General features: G+C 46.1%; 1 long non-coding RNA gene across 1 annotated transcript; it reads left to right on the forward strand.

Annotated features, from left to right (window-relative positions):
• The first annotated feature begins 853 nt into the window (after positions 1-853).
• Positions 854-11,798, forward strand: LOC123925526. Its single transcript, XR_006815035.1, has 3 exons — positions 854-1,096; positions 1,189-1,264; positions 11,581-11,798. It is a non-coding gene; the product is annotated as an uncharacterized LOC123925526 (long non-coding RNA).
• The last annotated feature ends 6,570 nt before the right edge of the window (positions 11,799-18,368 follow it).

Here is an 18,368-nt window from a genome sequence, read left to right on the forward strand (position 1 = left end):
AAGAGAGAGAGTGTACAAGCAGGGGGAATGGCAGGCAGAGGGAGAAGCAGGCTCCCCACTGACTGAGGGGCCTGATGCCCCTCTATCCCGGGACCGTGAGATCATGACCTGAGCCGAAGGCAGAGGTTTAACTGACTGAGCCTCCCTGGTGTCCCTTTAATGTGCTTCTTAAGTTGATCATTTCCTTCTTTATCAGGTAAGCCAGTGATGTTTTTGCCGTATCGATTAGCGTTTTACTCTTCCTTTCCCTTTGCTTTTGAGTCAAGACGTTTGCTTTCCTGATGTACTCCTTAGACTCTGTCTTGTGGGGTCCACCCCAGCAAACAATGTGAAGTAATGAAGTTCTGAGTCTGCCAGAAATATGGCTGTCGACATGGGTCTTGCCCTCCTTTATCTCTCCTCTTGGCTGGGTGTTATTCGTGGATGGAGCTAGCATCCTGGACCGGTATCTAACCTAGGCCTGGACTCCATCTACCAATGTCCTGCCTGGTTTGCTTGCAGCTCATCTCATCTTCCTGGGCCTTTTCTGAAAGTCCTCCTCCAGAAGTTTCCCCGGTAGGTTCCCTCAGGGTACATGCCAGACCTGCATTGTGTCCTGTCATGACTAAGCCACCTTAAAGCCCACTGGTAACGCTAGAAGCATTCTGTGCTCATCTTCCCGGACCTCCTCTTTCCAATCTGGCCATGGTTATGTGACTACCTGTTATAACTGTCGCAATCTTTAAAGGGTGATTCCCCAATTAAACTTATTGTTGACTCCTTATCTGACCTTTTACGAGGGTACTTTTCAAGAGCTTCCTGGAACTGTATACTTCTCTGGTTGGGGTGGCAGGGTCTAGAATATTCCAGCCTGTTCTCTGAAATTTCACCTCCCTCTATGGTCTAGTAATAATAAAAACAAACAAAAAGATGTTTAACACCTTCTTTAAGAGCAGTTAGGTCCAAGCATACATATCTCATTTCACCTTTCATATTGAACTAGCCTGACCTCCATGATCAAAACCTGTCTTTTAAGGAAATCCTTCTCTCTACATGGCCGTGGTGGTAAGGCCCCATGCTGGACGATCAGAATAGACAATGACTGCGAACAACCAAGGTATGTCTCCGGTCGGACCCCAGGCTCCCCCTGCTGACCACCCCCCTCTGTTATCATTCTGATACTCCTTTATTTATTTTTTTCCTCTCCAGCTGCTCTCATTCTGACTTCAAGATCAAAGTTTTGTTAAAGAAACAAGTATTCAGAGATCTTGTTAGAGAATGAATAGTAAGGCAGACTCTGGGGTAGGAACCACTGCAATGGGGTTTTGCAGCAGGGGAGAGAGATTGGGCTCAACGCAGAATACAGCATGGGCAAGTGGGAATGTACAGCCAGAGAGGGAGGAGGGGGGTCTGTGGATAGAAAATCACTCAGAGGAAGCATCAGGAGTTGAGGGGGTGGGTGCTCTGGCTAAGCCCACCTCACAGGACTCTTGCTGAATGCAGACCAGGGAGATTGGACATCGCCTGGGGGTGCTGGAGGACGAGGAACTGATTAAATATCAAGGGGAGGTGGGATTCTGGTTAAACTGACTTAACAGGATTCTTACTAAAACTGGACAATGTAGAGATGAACATGGAAACCAGGGGTCAGGGGCCAGTTGAGAAAAGAGTTCAGAAGAGCCTTACTAGAGTTTGGTTTCTAAACCAATCCAGTTCCTCCTTGATTCCTGGAGACAGTATGGTACAGTATGTAAAAGGCACAGACCTTTTACTATTTATTTATTTATTTATTTGACAGAGAGAGAGATAGAGAGAGCATGAGCATAAGCAGGGGGAGCGGCAGAGGGAGAGGGAGAAGCAGGCTCTCCCCTGAGCAGGGAGACCCAGACTCTGGGATCATGACCTGAGCAGAAGGCAGATGCTTAACTGACTGACCCAGGCACCCTGCCTTTTACTGTTCTTTCTGAGCCTTTGATTTACTAATGTTTTCATTAATGCCCAAGAAGATGGCCTGCCAACCATCAAAAAAGGCCCTTATTTGAATCTCTGATCAAAGCCATGGCTGGGCTTAGATAACAAATTTAGAGGATTTTTGATCCACATGGTGGGGCTGAAGGGTGATTCTAGGAGTCTGTAGGTAAGCCTTAAGGATCCAGGAGGTTAATTTCATTGCAGTTCTCTCCTTGGTCCTAAAGCAAATGGGTTCAGTTCAACATAACAGAGAGGAAGAGCATTTGAGGTAGTTGATTTAATGCACCTAATGCTAGAACCGCACAACTGGTTTGTTCTAACCCGGTGTTCTCAGTGGTCCACAGCATGGCTCCACCTGGGAGCTTGTTAGAAATGCTCATCCCAGAGCTACTGAATCAGGGGAGGGAGCCCAGGAAAGTAAACAAACTCGGTAGGTGATTCTTATGAATGTTAAGAGTTCAAGAACCACAGCTCTCACCGCAGTGGTACCTAGCTCCCTTTACAGGACATTTCAGGTGAAATAGCTTCCCTTAGGCGGTTCCTGGCAAAGAAATATGGTAGGATCAGAAAGAAATTTTCCTGACCACTAGTGCCTAAAGAATTTTTTCACTGGAACTCTGTATGCTTTAAGTGATGGAGAGACTCCTCTAATCCCCATGTTGGGTGCACCCGCTTAGATCTGTAAGTTGCAAAAGCCTTCACAACCTGTATGTACTGAGGTTGCAAAGGCCTGGGTTTGCCCAAGCCCCTTCACATCAGTCTCATTAAACTGCAGACTCTTAAAGCAGTCGGGGACCTGAAAGCCCTCTGCTTACAAGTACTGACAACCTTCTAGCCCAGCCACACCTGAAGCATCCTTCTTTCTGGGTATATCTTATTTCTCCAAAGCCCTATCTTGGTGCCTCTTTCTTTCTTTCTTTCTTTTTAAAAGATTTTATTTATTTATTTGATAGAGAAAAACTGCAAGTAAGCAGAAGGGCAGGCGGGGGGCAGGGGGAAGTAGGCTCCTTGCCGAGCAGAGAGCCCGATGTGGGGCTCGATCCCAGGACCCAGAGATCATGACTTGAGCAGAGGGCAGAGGCTTAACCCACTGAGCCACCCAGATGCCCTTGGTGCCCATTTCTTAAGTTTTCCTGGATTGTAGACCATGGAGTGGGGTTTGGTGGTGAAGAGGAAACAAATCCAACCCCTTTCATCCAAGTTCAGAATCAACTGAGAGTTAAGATCAGACTGCCACTAGCAATCAGTAGACCAATTTTATTGCTGCTCAAGCTGGACTGGAAAATGCAGCTGGAAATCTACAGCCATCATTGGGCTTCATCATACCTTCACCTTGAATTGAACTTCTCCACCCCTGTTGCCAGCCTTCTGGTCTGCTGGGGAGGTTGCCAGACCCAGCCATGTTGTCCCCAGAGCTAGTGCAGTCTTACTCCAATCTTTCCCATTGGCTCAATTACGTGGTCTTTGGACGAGAGTGGTAAGTAGTGGAGAGACAGTCAGGAGAGGTGCTCCAGACAGCTCCTTCCTAGCGTGAATGGGAGGATGCAGGAACAAGAGTTGCCTTGGCTGTGGAAATAGTATTTGAGAGCATTGGCCCCAATGAAAGAGTCTAGAATGGGAAGACAGGAAGGTCAGGATTGAGGCTTGAGGAAGGCTCACATTTAAACATGTTTTTGTTTTTGTTTTTTTTTAGATTTTATTTATTTATTTGTCAGAGAGAGAGAGAATGCACAAGCAGGCAGAGTGGCAGGCAGAGTCAGAGAAAGGCAGAGAGAGAAGCAGGTTCCCCACTGAGCAAGCAGCCCAATGCAGGGCTCGATCCCAGGACCCTGGGATCATGACCTGAGCCCAAGGCAGAGGCTTTAACCCACTGAGCCACCCAGGCGCCCCAATTAGTCAGCAATTTTAAGTCAATGAAAATCTACCCATATTTTTGGTGTTCAAAGGTAAGTAGAATGACAATAGAAAGATTAGGAAATGTTTAGATAGAAGACATGGCTGGAATATGTGAGAGAAAAATGATCAAAATGACTGTGCTTGGAGTAGCCAGAAACTTAAGAGATGTTTCCCGAGAACAAGTAAGTACAGAAACATTGCTGTATCTGCTGTATAAAATATGCCAAACTCTTCTTTAGCAGTTAAAATATTAACTACATTGGATGGGGATGCCTGGGTGGCCCCATTGGTTAAGCATCCCAGTCTTGATTTCGGTTCACGTCATGATCTTGGGGTTGTAAGATCAAGCCATGTGTAGGGTTCTACACTCAGTGGGGAGACTGCTTGGGATTCTGTCTTCCTCTGCCCCTCCACCCTACCCTCCAACTGTGCACACACACTCTCTTTCTCAAATAAATAAATACATCTTTAAAAAATAAATCACAAAAAATAAAAATATATTACATTGGATGTAATAGGCTGCAAAACAACATGAGAGTGATAAACCTGCAGGGACTCATTTACAGATGAAAATACTTCTAATGAGATTTTGACTTCTCCTTTGGGATCCCAGGTGGAGTGATCTTTGCGAGTCCATGCTGGGGTTGTCAGGGTCTTGTGGCAGTTTTAACGTGGTTCTGTTCTTCTGAGGTCTAGGAAGGAGCTATCTAATTCTCCTACTGGACATGGAGGATACATGATCACTTCAAAGAGACATAACAGGTCTCTGCAGAGGGATGGTCTCCTGGTTCAGGCGTGGCTGAGACACATGGCCACTGCACCCAGAGATGAAGAGAGAGAAACCGTACAAAATTCTCTTTAATATATCAGAATGGTCGCCAGTGGGGATGGGGGTTGGGGAGTGGAGAATGGAGAGGAAATGCAGTAAATACATACACACTCTCGCCATACAAAATACTCTTTAATATATGAGCAGGTCACCAGTGGTAAGGGGGGGGTGGGGAGTGGGGAATGGAGAGGAAATGCAGTAAATACATACATAAAATGAGATTGTTCTTTACCACCTAATGATACAGTAATGATGATGATAACGTGCCATGAACGGGGAAGTATGAGGAATAGTTCAGTAAAAAAACCACATTATACTTACATAAGTGAAATATACCCAAGGTTACTTATAAAGTAGGTTCATTTTCAGTGCCTTTTTACTTCCCACTCACCTGCTTTCCCACTCTTCCTCTCCTGACTTTCCTTTCCTCCACTTTCAGGCTGGCCCCCTGGCTGCCCAGGAACTCATCCCTGTATGCCCCTCTGCAGGCAGCATCTCATGCTGGGCTCATAGTCCTCCCTTCTCCCTCCCTCTTACTTCTCTGTCCTCTCCTTCCCTCCCCAGAACTGGGAAACAGCACTTCCATCCAGGCGGGAGGGGCCCCATGCTGAGCCCTGTGCTTTAAAGGACTGTGCTTTAAAGGACATGCCCTCGCCCTATCCCAGAGCCTCTGCTCTTCTTCTAGAGCACATCCTGGCCCTGGAGGCCCCAAAGAGCTCCAGGTCTCCTACAGGCCTCTTCCAGATATGGATCCTCTTGAAGGAAGACTGTGCCCCTAGTCTGTGTACTGTACCCCAAAGCCAAAGGTGGCCGTGGGGTCGCTGTTTGGGGAGGTGAACAGGACTTGGAGGTGCAGACTGGGGTGTGCCTGTGCATGTGCAGGAGGCCCAAGCAGGGTGGGATGGAGCCAGGCAGGGAGCCGAAGGGAAGCTGAGCATGGGCTGGGAGCCAGGCTGGCCCTCACGTGCCACCAGTTCTGCCAGAAAAGTCCAGAGTCTGAGAATTCTAGGTTTGAACCCAGCCTTCCAGGCAGTTGTCAGGGTGGGAGGAATGGAAAGTATTTCATCAGTTTGTTGACTTGATTTACAACTCTTATTAAATATTTAAACATATATTTTAGAAGCCTCCATTTACACCCTTGCACTGGTAAGTGTGAGTGACTCCCTTGCATGGGACTCTCTGCCTTCCTCGGGGCATCTGGGGCTTTGATAGGCAGCTCCTGGACACCCGGCAAAAAAGAAGAGTGGTCCTAATCAGAGCAGGGCAGACCCTCTGGCAGGTGACCACAGCAACAGGCTTTGGTGCCTCTCACATCACGCCCCGTAGGAGAGGCTGGCTCCTCTGCCTTTGCTAGCTGGTCCTGCTGGAGAACTGGGGTTGACCTTTTTTTTTTTTTTTTTTAAGATTGATTGGTTGATTGATTGATTGACTGATTGAAGGGGGTGTGTGTTTTGAGGGGGGTAGGGGCAGAGGGAAAGAAAAACCCAAGCAGACTCCCTGCTAGGCACAGAGCCTGACATGGGGCTCAATCTCACAACCTGATCACCACCTGAACTGAAACCAAGAGTGGGACACCTAAACAGCTGCACCCCCCCCCCCGGGAACTTCTGGCCATTCCTTCTTCATGGAGGTGTGCGAGTCAGGAAGGCCAAGCGCCCCCTCTTTATCAAGTGCTGGGGCAGTCCACATCCCTTCCACCCTCTCTCCCCCTTAGAGAAATGGTGTTTACACTGGCTGTAAGTGGTTTTTTTGTTCTTTCTGAATACACACTATTATATGAAGCACATTTTAAATGGGAAGGCTGCATCCATTGGTGATGCAACCAGCCAGAAGGATTCTTTGTTGGGAGGGGTGATGAGCCTGGGGGGAGGGGGGGCCAGGGAGCAGAGCTGCAGACAAGAAGGCTGCTTGAGGACCTAGTTGAGGCAGAAAGACCCAGGACGAGTCCAATTTCTGTGCTCGGGTGTTCCCGGCAGCTCCGGTCCCTTCATTCGTCTTCCTCTGCTCTCCTCCCCCTTTCCTCGCCCCTTCCCTAGGCTCCTACTCTCCTTCCTTTTCTGTGGATGTTAAGGCATATTAAAGATTGGCAAGGTGTTCCTGGGGGCAGGCATGAGTAGTTTTTGTTAAACAGAACTTTCAGAAATAAAGGGGAAAACCAAAACAATTTCCCCCTTCGAATAAGTTGTATGTCTAAGAGGCCAGAGAACTCTTGAGGATTTCCCCAGGATCTCTTCCACCGAGGATGTTTGTTTGCTTTTTCATCTGAGAGTAGGGACTGATTCATTCATTAAACCAATATTTGCTGAGCTTGTATTATAAGCAAGCACCACTGCAGCCGCCGAAGAAATCGGAGTGAACCAAAATGGCAAAAGCCCTGCTTTGGTGCCCCATACATTCCCGTAGGGAACACAGTTGGGAAGCGGAATAAATAACAGCAACAACAGCAATGCGTGTGTCTTGTGTGTGGTGGTGAGAAGTGCTCGGGAGAAAATAAAGAAGGGTAGGGGCGCCTGGGTGGCTCAGTGGGTTAAAGCCTCTGCCTTCAGCTCAGGTCAGGATCCCGGGGTCCTGGGATCAAGCCCCACATCAGGCTCTCCGCTCAGCGGGGAGCCTGCTTCCCCCTCCCTCTCTCCCTGCCTCTCTGCCTACTTGTGATCTCTGTCTGTCAAATAAATAAATAAAAATCTTTAAAACAAACAAACAAACAAACAAAGAAGGGTACAGTGGAAGGTAAGGAGTTTCGGGAAGGCCTTCCTGAGAAGGTGACATTTAAAGAAAGGAGGTGGTGAGGAGATAATATCTGGGTTAGAAGCACTCTTGGCCCTGGCAGAACCTCGTTGGAAAGATCCAAATGACAAAGCCCAGAGTCAGGAGCGTGTCCGGCGAGTTTAAGGATCAACAAACAGGCCAGCTGTGACTGAATCAGGAACAGGATGAGCATAAGAAAGAGTAGAAGGTGAGGTCAGGAAAATGTGTGCCGGCGGGTGGCGGATTACCGGGAGCTCTCGTTAGTGTGCTAATTTATGCTGAACAAGGTGGGAAGCAACTGTATAGTTTAAATCAAGGAGGGACTTGATCTGATTTGCATTTTAATAGGATCCCTCAGGTAGCTGGCCGAGAGTAACCTGTGAAGGACAGGGTGAATGAAGCCAGTGAGGAAGCCTCTGCAACAATCCAAGAAAGTAATCCAAGGAAGAGAAGAAAGTACCTTAGACCAAAGTAGTAACAGAAATGGAGGAGTGGTGAGATTCTGGAGGAAATAGAATCAAAGATTGGCTAATGGATTGGTTGTGGGGAGTGAGGAAAAGAAAGGAGTTAAACAGAGCATTGAGGTCTTTTACTTGAGCGACTAGAAAAAGGGAGTTGCCGTTGAACCAAGAGGAAAGACTAAGGGGGTGCAGGGAAAGATCAGAAATTCCGCGGTGGGGATTTACATTCTAGATCCCTTTCAACATCCAAATGGAGAGCCCAAGTAGGCAGTCGGATTTATGAGTTCGGAACTCAGGAGAATGGTTGGGCCTGGAGATAAATTTTGGGGAGTCATCACTGAATAATAGTATATAAAGCTAAGAGATGAAGAGATTTTTGAGGAAATGACAGTAGATGGAAAAGAGAAGTCCAAGGCATGAGCCCTGGCACAGTCTAGTGTTTATGAGTGAGCAAAAGGGAAAAAATAGGTGGAAAAGACAGAAGGATCAGCCAATGAGGAGGAGAAGGGGAAGAGTATGGTGCTGGGAAGTTCTGGAAGCCAGTGAGGATGTGTCCAGGACGGGGGAGGAAGCCGCTGTGCCACCGTGGCTGCTGACAGAGAGTAAAATGAAGACTGGGAATCCTCCAAAGTCAAAGTCATTGGCAACTTTGAAAAGAGTAGTGTCAGCGGAGTGGTGGGGGTGAAAGGCTTGTTGGAAAGGTTCAAGAACACATGAAGAGGAAGAATTGCAGTTAGTGAGTACAATGCTTTGAAGGCCATTAGTTGGGAAGAGAGAAATGGGGCTCAAGCTAGAGGAAGAAGTAAGGTTGAAAGAGATTTTTAAAAATAGAAATAACTGCATTTGTACATTGGTAGGAAAGATCCAGTAAGGAGCGAAAAAGTGAAGATGGAGGGTTAATGGGCTAAGTCTGGTAACATTAAGAAATATCTACATTGTATTGAATGCTTATATGTAGTAGGTTTTTTTATATGGTATTCATTCCTTAAAACATGAGATATACATATATTATATTTTCATTTTTCCAATGGGGAAATAGAGACTCAGAGGTTGAGTCCCTTGTCCAACATCACCCAGCAAGGCTAGAGAAGAGCTGAGTCAGAGGGAAGGAAGCTCAGGCCATATTGCTCCTGAGGGGACCAACCCCTCTACCGGTCCCAGGCACCGGTCCCAGGCACCAAAGGCACACGTTTATTTACGGTTTCACATCCCTGCCTGAAGGAAGAGTATGTGTGCTTACACAGTCATGCCTAGAGACTTCTACCTTCTTTTCTTTCTTAAAGTCTGGAACAGGAGACAACAGAGAAGTTGACCCAAATCTGGATGGATATCTAATGAATAATGTCATGTTGTATGTTGGAACATACAGAGGGATAGAAATCAAGAGTCCTGTGTTTTAGTCCAACTGTCTCCATAAGGCTATATTCCTTCTGGCAAGTCAATGAACTTTGAGACTTAGTGTCCTCATTAGCAAAATAGGAATAAAAAAATCTGTCCTGTCTGCTTCTTGGATGGTTGTGAAAACATCACCCTAAATTCCCCGCTCCTCTGCGGCTCCAACAATATGTGAGACTTTATGCTATTTCCAAAGTATTTGACATATGGTGGCACCAGTAGTTCTCCAGCTGAAGCAGGGCAGAGCCCCCAGGGAGTTTTTACAAATACTGCTCTCCTGCGAGGATGTGGAGCAACTAAAACTCACAAACATGCTAATGGGAGCATAAATTTGTACAGCCACCTTGGAAAGCAGTTTGGTAGTCGCTGTTGACGTTGAACCAACATCTCCCTGTGATCCAGTGATTCTAATCCTAGGTTTATACCCAAGAGAACTGTAGGCACATTTAGGCATACGCGCCCGGAGGGACCTTACAGAAATGTTTGCAGCGGTATGATTGGTGATTGCTCAAGCCATAGATGACTCAAATGCCCGTCAATAGCAGAACAGATTAACAAGTTGTAGTGTATCTATACAATGATATACTGAACAGTATTAGAAGTTTTCACACTATGGCTCCAAGCACACCAATGAATCTCATAGATACAGCATTCAGTGAAAGGAAACTGACATAAAAGATTTCCCTCAAAACATGAGATAATCAGGGGCACCTGGGTGGCTCAGTGGGTTAAGCCTCTGCCTTCAGCTCAGGTCATGGTCTCAGTGTCCTGGGATCGAACCTTGCATCGGGCCTCTCTGTTCAGCAGGGAGACTGCTTCCTCCTCTCTCTCTCTGCCTGCCTCTCTGCCTGCTTGTCATCTCTCTCTCTCTCTGTCAAATAAATAAAATCTTTTAAAAAAAAAAGAGATAATCATAAAATAGTGAAAATCAGAAAAATCATGAATCTCTATGGTGTTAGAAGCCAGGACCTTTAGAGAAGACAAAATGTCTTCTCTAATATCCGTGTGTGTGTGTGTGTGTGTGTGTGTGTGTGTACCTCAATGATGGTTATAAAAATGAAAAACAGGGGCACCTACGTGGCTTAGTGGGTTAAAGCCTCTGCCTTTGACTCTGGGATCAAGACCTGAGTGGAAGGCAGACACTTAATGCCTGAGCCACCCAGGTGCTCCTAAAGATTTTATTTTAAAATAATCTCTACACCCAACGTGGGGCTCAAACTCACAACTCCGAGATTGAGTCACATGCCCCACCACCTGAGCCAGTCAGGCGCCCCAAAGCAAATTTTATTGTATAGATTTTGATATAAGGGGATTTGAATATATAAATATCGTTTTAGATGCAATAATATTCTTCATATGATCATTATTATTTCTCAGAAAATCTGTACTTAAATTTGTAGCGTAGGAAAAAAGTTGTTGTTTCTTGTGGTTTATCATTGGATATGGTTGATTTCAGTGTTTTCATTTTTGTCTATCTGCATTTTTTTTTTTGCTTCAGTAAAAAAAAAAAGCTGAGAAAAAAAATAGAAAAAGCTGAAAAACAGGCATCCCTCTCTGTAGGAGTTAAGGTCTTAATAGCAAAGCAGCTAAACTTCTGGAACCTGTAGAATCAGTATCACCTGTCAGATACCAAATTCTCGTGCCCGCTCCAGACTTGCTGCATTAAAAACGCTGGGCGCAGGCCCAACAATCTGCTTTCACAAACCCTTCAGGTGACTCTGATCTAAAGAAGAGTGTGGGGGCGCCTGGGTGGCTCAGTGGTTTAAGCCTCTGCCTTCGGCTCGAGTCATGATCTCAGGGTCCTGGGATCGAGCCCCGCATCGGGCTCTCTGCTCAGTGGGGAGCCTGTTTCTCCCTCTTTCTCTGCCTGCTTCTCTGCCTACTTGTGACCTCTCTCTCTGTCAAATAAATAACTAAAATATTAAAAAAAAAAAAGATGGTGAATGCCATCTCAAAACCTATTTAAAAAAAAAAAGAAGAGTGTGAGAAACCACTGTGCCTAATTTGGCAAGCCCTGAAGTGACCCACTCTGGGAATAGGTGATTTGTTTGATAAGTAAGTCTGGGTTTTGCTCCCTAGCTCTGCCCGCTCACCGCGCGCCCAGTCAAACCTAGACCAGTAGTTCTCAGCCCTGGCTGGGAAGCTTTTTAAAATCGTGTCTCCCCAGATGGGTCCTGGGCATCCAGGTGCTTCTCATGTGCGCCAGGGTTGATGAACTCTGTTCTATATTCAGGTACTTTTGTGGTTGAGACAGATGATTGTTAACACCTGCCCCCCAATTCTTTGGCTTATTTCCTGCAGGCCCTGTGAAGCAGAACTCAGGCCTCCAGCGTCTGCTTGTCTGGACCTAAAGGTGTTTCCTGAGGGTCGAGGCGGCCCTGCCTCGCAGGTATCTCCGCAGACCACAGCAACACACCAAAGGCGCCACGCTCCCTCCTGGCACGCACCGCCCCGGCCTCGGGCTCCTCCGCTCCCCCTCCAACCCCAGCTCTGCTGCCCAAGCCGGATGCTGAGTGAGATAATATGAGGTAAACATTTTATTTGGTGCACAGAGAAAATGTCGACAAATGCCAGCTATCCTTATCTTCGTTACCTAAACCCTGAGGTCCCCTTTTCATTTCCAGCTTACAAAACACCTACTTGGAAGGCCCATCGTGGTGGTTTTATCTTGAAATGCCTACCCCTCCCCCCCCCCAACTTTCCTGCAAAGCTGGGAGGGACCACTCAACACACTCATGAGGTGTGTTCTAAGCCAGTGGTCCTTAAAATGTGGTGGCCGGGGGGATATGTGTCAGCAGCATGAGTATCACCTGGGAACATATTAGAAATGCAAACTCCTGTCACCACCAGGTGTAATAACAAGAGAGAGGGCAAGAGGAGACTTTTGGAGGTGATGGAGAGGTTTATGGCACAGAGTGAGGTGATATAGGTCCATGAACGTATATTTCTCTCCAAATGCGTCAAGTTGTATATGTTAAATATCTATAGCTTTTTGTATGTCAGTCATACCTCCATAAAATAGGTGTGTTTTTGTTTTGTTTTGTTTTGTTTTTAAAGAAACGCAAACTCTTGGGCCCCACCCCAGAACTTCTGTGTCAGAAATTCAGGAGACAGTGTGCGGCCATCCATGTGTGGTTGTGATGGCGTCCCACGTCTGACCACGGCCGCTCCACACCGGTGCCTCGCAAGATTGTGAGAAATGCCCAACCTCGGGCCCCAACCCAGGCCAGCGGAATTAGAATCCCAGGTTCCTGGGATCACACTGGAGTTTGAAAAGCCCAGCTCGGGGCGCCTGGGTGGCTCAGTGGGTTAAAGCCTCTGCCTTCGGCTCAGGTCATGATCCCAGGGTCCTGGGATCGAGCCCCACATGGGGCTTTCTGCTCTGCAGGAAGCCTGTTTCCTCTCTCTCCGCCTGCCTCTCTGCCTAGTTGTGATTTCTCTCTGTCAAATAAATAAAAAATATTAAAAAAAAAAAAAAAAGCCCAGCTCGAAGCTTTCCCCCTTGATCTGGTCAGTGGTAGAACACCAGTAATGTGCCTTCTTGGATTGCGGCTTCTTAGCTCCCCACAGAAAGGCGGTCACAAGATAGTAACTTAAGTGTGAGAAACACAGGTATGAGCTATCGTTCTATATTTGTGGAAGACAATTTATGCTGCCACTTCCCACCCCGTCGGGTAAAGATGTGTCCTGCCAATTTTCTTTAGAGCAATCGCAGTGTCTGGTTTTTGTTGTTTTGTTTTTGTTTTACACAGGAGTTGAAGTGAGGAAAGGCCTATGTAAGATGGCAGGATGCTTTGATTGTTACCTCAGTTCAAAGAACTAGTCTGAGTTCTCTCCTACAGCTCTCCCTTCTCCTGTAAGGGACCTTTGCTTTTAAGTCTTGGGGTAACAATTCTGTTATGGCTGCATTTTTTTTTTTTTATTATAAGTGGCCTCAAATACTGTGTAAGAAGATAAGCGGTTGATAAAAGTAGGTGATTGATGCCTGGAAGCCTCTCAGCCTTTATAAAGCCTAACGATGTCAAGAGCTCAATTCAAAACCCTCTTTCTTCATGAAGCTTTCCTGGCAGCTCTCCACCAGCTGTAATTACCACGACCTCAGATAACAGTATTTGTTTTCTGTCATCCTCACAGATACCAAGTATTTCCCAGTATTTTGTGAGTTAATGTTTGTAAAGTGCTTGAAGGGTATAGGAACATAGAACATACTCAGATTACAGTTGACCCTTGGAAGACACAGGGTGGAACAGTTCCTGTCTCCTTACATGTGTTTTTTGACACATACAGTAAATACAGTATATAATGCATATAACATACAAAATATGTGTTAAGTGTTTCTATTACTGGTGAGGCTTCTGGTCAACAGTAGGTGATTAGTAGTTATGGTTTTAGGGAGTCAAGTTACCTACAGATTTAAGATTGTGCCCCTACCCCCAACATTAATCAGAGGTCAACTGTCGTTGTTTATATATACTACATGTTATTCCTGTTAGATCTCAAGTGAGGAGAGGGCTTTATTTACTAATGGAGTCCAAGGAAGTCTGGTTTATGCTGATCTCACAAGAGGTTCTTACATATAACATAAAGGAGAGTAAATAAGAGCTTTGGGAAGAAAAATATGATTTATTGCCACAGTTGGAGCATTAGGTCTCAGTCAATCCTAGCGAGAGAGAGAAGCTGTTGTGCCAACAAGGGGAGCACATCCCTTCGCCCCCGTCCCAGGAGGCATCAGAAAAAAAAAAGGAAGTGAAGGATAGATGTCACCAAAGTGTCAGTGAAACTCAATTCAGAAGAAACTCTGACCAAAACCAAAATGGAACCAACTGAAAATGTTAATGGTCATTTTTAGTAAGTCATAAGAATTTGAAGAAAGGCTATTTTAATAAGTAGAACAATTTCATTTTCCATGCAGCCTAGGAAATGAAGATCTAGATGGTTTCTTTTACACAAGTTCTGGTCAAATTTGTACCTCTTTTGTAGAAAGCAGTACGGTTTCATCTTCAATAACTTGTGGGGGGAAAAAAGCAAAAGGGATAATGTCTTACGTATCTGTTGACAACAGAAAAAACACACTGGATGTCATATGTGGGGGTCACCTGACATAGTACTCTGGAAAAAGTTTAGGCCAGAGAGGAAAACTGAGGAAGGACTCGGATTTGCATGAGGTGTAGAAGCGGGTTCACAGTGAAACTAGCAAAGCCTGAGATTCACAGCTCCACCCTGAAATACCAGACTCTTCCAAAGCCCCAGGACGGCCCCTGGCAATTTTGTGTCTGCAATGGTGCTTTCGTGTTCATATATGGACTTATCAAATTGTGTGTCAGCCCCTCCAGCTCTGCTCCTGAGGAAATACCTCTCTCTGTAGCTCTTGGCTTTCCAGAACGTTTGTAATCATCTTGTTCTGCCTCCCCAGACAGGGGGTGCAACAAGGAGGGGATGCGCTCGTGGGGAAGGAGGGCCTTGGAGAATGGCTGGGAGGGGAGAGACCACCACAGCGGGGTTCAAAGTGATGCATTGTAGAGACTAGGATGGCTTCCTTCAAGGGTTTCCTGTCCTGTCCTTCTAGGGTGGTGATTCTTAGTGGAAGGTACTTCCCCCCCCCCCCCCCCAGGCGCCATTTGGCAGTATCTGGAGACATGTTTTGTTGTCTCCAGATGGGCTGGGCTGTGGAGATGCTACTGGTGTCTAGCGGGTGGAGGCCAGTGATGCTGCTAAACACCCTGCAGGACCACAAAGAGTGATCTGGCCCCAGAGCTCAGTAGTTCCAATGTTGAGAAATCCTGTTCCAGGGTGTTCCTTTTCCTGTAGGTCACTGACAACTCAAGTTGTCAAAATGAACAACGAGCAAACAGTATAAGGTAACTTCTCAGAGAGGTTTTGCAGTTTCATCTTCCCCATCAGCTACTGTGTGGCAGGTATCTGGCCCTTCTTTAGTGACTTTCACTCCTACCCACCCTCTGCCCCCCACATACACATATGCAAAGGCTGTGAGGATGGTGGCTTTAATGAACGCGCTGGTGAAAACCTGGGTCTGGCAGCCGTATGGGAGAGAGAGACCCTCCTCTCACCAAGGGACTGGACTGCAAATGGCCTTGGGTTGATGGGAGAATCCCAGGCACTGGAGTGGGACTTTGCAGTCTAAAAGCTTCAGCCGTTTACTTCAACACCGGGAATGTGAATGCAAGTTGATGGAAATGTCCATACCCCCTCTAGGCTGCTGAACCCTACTGGTTCAAATCGCAGAATTCCCAATGGACTGCTCCAAATTCCTGCCCTCTGACCTCAGCTGGTCCTCCACTGCCTCTTGACCTTCCTTCAGGTCACCTTCTGATTGTGTCTCTGCCTTATTCCTATGACGGCTCCCTTCCAAGGCCCCAAACCATTCTCTCCCTATTTCCCTTCTGCAGATGGCCGTGCCTCTTGCTTTCCTGAGATGAGTAACACAATAATCACAGCTGCTACCATCTATCCCACAGCTGCAAAGACCAGGCTGGCGAAGAAGAGGTGTTCCATCTGCAAGGGGAGTGTCGCTAACCCTGCTTTGCAGATGATGGAACCAGAGTAGAGGCCTCTCACTCTTCCAAGTCACAGTATGAGCATTTGGTCCCAGGCCTGTCCATCTCCAGTAGGAACTCCCTATACTTCTCTCTTTTGCAAATCTGTCTGTTTTTTTTTTTTCTTTTTTAAAGATTTTATTTATTTATTTGTCAGAGCGATAGAGAGAGAAGGCACAAGCAGGCAGAGTGGCAGGCAGAGGCAGAGAGAGAAGCATGTTCCCTGATGAGCAAGGAGCCCGATATGAGACTTGATCCCAGGACCCTGGGACCATGACCTGAGCCGAAGGCAGCGGCTTAACCAATTGAGCCACCCAGGCGTCCTGTCTCTGTCTTGATCCCTAGGTCTCGGAAGAAGAAAAGTTCTTTCAACCCAAAGTTTCTTCCCCAGTCTTGATCCCGGATTTCTCCTATCTCCCACTGCACATCACTTCATCTCCCATAGCCCTGCTTTCCCAACACAATCCTGTCTTATCTGCTTCCTTCGCTTCACTGTCAACTTGTTAAAAGGAAGAGTGTCTCAGTTTGACCCTTCTAGTCACCTATTCTCTGGGCAAAGCCTCATTACCTTCTCTGGCTCTGTGTTTCCTTGGGTCTCCTTTCCTTCCTGGATGGACACCATGTCCACCTCTTACCCTATAGTTTCTTGGTGCTGGGGACAGCATCCTGAGACACAAATAGTGATGGTCATGATCTCACACTGAGAACTGGACCAAAACAAGACAAACTCTCCCAGGGGCCAGAGAGATGGCTGAAATAGGGCTCCCAGGGAAATTCCTTTGGGCTGGAGTTCTGTTCAGCATATGACGACACACTATTGCCATTTTTAGAGCAGTGATTACCAAATGGAAATACCCTACTTCACCAGAGACTGAGATCTGAAGTCACTAACTTCATATCTAAATGTCATTCGAATCTTCACTGTAACCAAAGCTCTGATCAACAGAAACACATGACTACAAGCTAGGGGATTCAATTCCTGTTTTTTCTTCCTGTTTGTCCTCTGCTAAAATAAAAAAAGAAATACCTAAGAGAAACTTCTTGATATTGTTATCCTGATAGTATATTACTACTACATACATGGAGGTGAGTTAAATGAAACAATAAATAATTTTTGAGCTGTTGGCATCAAATGCCCGTCAGTTTTCAAAAGGCAAGTAAATAACATCTGGGCGTGAAATCTGTATTTGATGGCAAAGATCCCTTCTCTGTAATTCCATTTTCCTGCCCTCTCCATTGAAATGTCTATAGGAACTTCTGTAAGCTGGTATTAATAAGCTTCTGTCTAACCTTCATCTGTATTGGTTCATTCCTTCATTCAACAAATACTTATCAAAACTCTGCTTAGTCCTTGGACAGGATAGATAGTGTCTGACCTTAGGAAGTATAGTCTAATCTGGCACTTACCCATCAGTATGATGGGTGCTGGACAAGATAAATGTTCAATGTGGTAAAAATATTTGCAGAGACACTCCCCACCCCAGTCTTGGGGGTGGCTGGTCAGGGAACATTTCCAGGAGAAAGTAATATCTAAGGTAAAACCTAATGGCATTAGGTGGAGCTGGAGGGGTAAAATTAGGGGAGGGGTTGTCCCAATAAAAGAGAAAGCATTCTAGAAGACTCATATCAAGAGAGAAAGAGACCTAGAGACAGAAAGGAGAGAGGTTTAGGGAACTGAAAGAAGTTTATTCTTATTGGATCAGAAGAGGAGAATGGAGAGAGACCTTCATCATCGTCATAGCTAATACTTGAGATACATAAAGTGGGTGCCATTGTTATCCCCATTTTACAGATATGGGAACTGAAACCCTGGAAGTTTAAAGTAACTTGCCCAGGTCATCAGCCGGTATGTAGCAGATCCCAACGCAACCCAGTATGTGTGTCCTTAACTGACACATTACTGCCTCCCATCCCGCCTTTGAGATAATTTTCCAAACTCCTTCACAGCAATGGTTTGGAGGTCCCAAAAGAAAAGAGTAGGTTGAGGCAGTGATATTTAGTGGGAAGTCTGTGTGGAAATCTTAACTGAAGAAAGCCTGCCCTCCCTCGTGTTCTACTCTTTGCAAGTCAGATTAAGGTAAAAGTATTGCTCTTCTGGAGAGAGTTTTCATTTAAATGGGAGTGGGGAGGGGAAGAAGGGTAGACGACAAGTTTTGAGTACCCTATCTGGTAGGGTGGGACAAAGGGAAACAAACATTTTGGGGTAGGATCCTAGTCTGTGCCCCCTAGGGGAACAACTATATAAGGGACTGCCTACTCATAATATCAGAGGCATCTTTTTGGCGTACAGGGGTTGGTATGTATCACCACACTTTTAATTTTGTTTTATTAGGGAATGACTTAAGCTTTTGAAAGCTTTTTTTTTTTTAATTTTTTTTATTAATTTTTTTTTTTTTTAATTTGACAGAGAGATCACAAGTAGACAGGAGGCAGGCAGAGAGAGAGGGAAACAGGCTCCCCGCTGAGCAGAGAGCCTGATGCGGGGCTCGATCCCAGGACCCTGAGATCATGACCCGAGCCGAAGGCAGCGGCCTA

The sequence above is a fragment of the Meles meles genome, chromosome 15, assembly GCF_922984935.1.
Source record: "Meles meles chromosome 15, mMelMel3.1 paternal haplotype, whole genome shotgun sequence".
Lineage (NCBI taxonomy): Eukaryota > Metazoa > Chordata > Mammalia > Carnivora > Mustelidae > Meles > Meles meles.